Below are 1759 nucleotides of genomic sequence, written 5' to 3' on the forward strand. Positions count from 1 at the left end.
AAGGCACAAGATAGGGGGGAGCCAGAAGAGTGCTGATGCTTTATTGATACTGGCACACATCATTAGCACCACAATAGCCTGTTGCAGCATCACTCGGAGAACTTCTTTCCCAGAAGCCGGCTCCTCTTTGCATGTTCACTTGGGTTCTTGTCCCTATTCTCAGAACATGACTGCAGTGTATTAGTGCAACCAGAGCCAGGAGGCAGCAGGGGAGATCTTTAGCCCGTGATAGATGGAGTCAGCCCAGCCCTGCTCCTGGTGCGCAGCTCTGACCCCTCATCATTCATCAGGAAAGGGAGGCTCTGTCCCTTGGCTTGGAGAAGGGATGTCAGTTCATAACCTTTGTTTTTCCAGACTAATTTGTTGGTTTTCTGAAATCCGCTCCTGGCAGTTTTCACACCTCTGGCTCTCTCCTTATTTATAGCTGTTTATTTACATGGGAAGGATGGGCCTCGACACTCTGCAGCTGGTTCTTGGGGCCAAGCTGGAAGCCGATGGAGCCAGCGGGGCATGTGGCATTGTCCAGGGGAGCAGCTCCCAGCATTACTGTACCAAAGACCCTTTGGAGCTCCTGTCTGGCCAGTCAGGATGGGACTGCCCACAAGCAGACTAGGAAGGCAGGACCGGGCGGCCGTGGTCTGTTCTAGAGGGAAAGGCAACAGTTCCAAGGACTCCAAGCCGCTCGCAAGCAAATCCCAGAAGGGCCCTGAGCCGCACCAGAGAAAGCAGGGGAGGCAAGGGCTGAGCATGCCACAGGGTCTGGCCCCATGTGTAAAGCCCTAAGTGGGTGGCATCAGTTTGCTTCATGTGGGCTGGGCTGGGCTGGGAAAGCCATCCCATTCGGAGGACCAGCAAGAGGCTTAGGTACCATTTACATCTCGGTTAACCCTGCAAGGCATGGAGACCTGGCAGCAAGACTTTTCAGACCTGTGGTTCACATGGTGCCTATTTTACTGCTCCTATGCCTAGAGACTGAGTATTTGCTCAGCGCTGTATGAAAACAGAATGAAACTGTCTGTGGCCCAGGAAGTCCTGACAGGGTCATTGCGCAGGCAGGGGTTAAGCCACCCACTGCAAATGGAGGGTCAGCCCTAACGGTAAGTGCCCAGGTATCCAGCAGGTAGGGTCATGGGACTGACAAAAGCATTACTGAAATCAGTGATGGGTCTCTAGTGCCACTGGAGGCTCCACATGCCCCTTGCTCAGTCTTTAGTTTAGAGCCAAGCTTATGCAGGAGAGACCTTGGGTATCAGTGAGGGAGCGGGCAGGGAGCTCTGAAATCGGTGCAACTTGCAGCAGACAGAGAAGCCCAGCTCTTCCTGCATCCCATCTGAAGCCACTGGGGTTACAGGATGAGTGATGAAGTGATCCCAGAAGTAGCACTGGCAGCGCTCAAGGAGGTTAAAGCAGTGGGAAGCCCTTGGACCCAGGAGTGAGTACCTGTTTGGTCTTCAAAGATCCCCTTGCCTGTACCCGTGGATGCACGAGTCACAAGAGGCCAACCAGAACCCAGGGCTCTGAGACACTACCTCCCCACTTCCACCACCCAAACACCTTGCATCTTGGCAGCTGTCTTGCCATCATGGCCCCACCATCCTAAACTGCATCATCCTTTCAATGTGTCCTACAAAAGCCGCCCCAGGCACTAGGCTCCGAAGACCCACCCAGAGTGGGGACCTCCAACCCACTGAGATCAAGAGGCAAAGGAAGGCACCATGGCCCTGAAGGGATCACACGTTTGCCGCTGAAGCTGGGGGCT

At 54.3% G+C, this 1759-nt stretch overlaps 1 long non-coding RNA gene across 3 annotated transcripts in view; it reads right to left on the reverse strand.

Moving 5' to 3' along the window:
• Positions 1-619: 619 nt before the first annotated feature.
• The window catches only part of LOC109292214, a 94231-nt gene continuing 93091 nt past the window's right edge, over positions 620-1759 (reverse strand). For all 3 annotated transcript variants that reach the window (XR_002096080.1, XR_002096078.1, XR_002096079.1), the window contains one exon: positions 620-1467. This is a non-coding gene — a long non-coding RNA (uncharacterized LOC109292214). The remainder of the gene's footprint in view (positions 1468-1759) is intronic.

The sequence above is a fragment of the Gavialis gangeticus genome, unplaced genomic scaffold, assembly GCF_001723915.1.
Source record: "Gavialis gangeticus isolate Ggan-Ray unplaced genomic scaffold, GavGan_comp1, whole genome shotgun sequence".
Taxonomy (NCBI): Eukaryota; Metazoa; Chordata; order Crocodylia; family Gavialidae; genus Gavialis; species Gavialis gangeticus.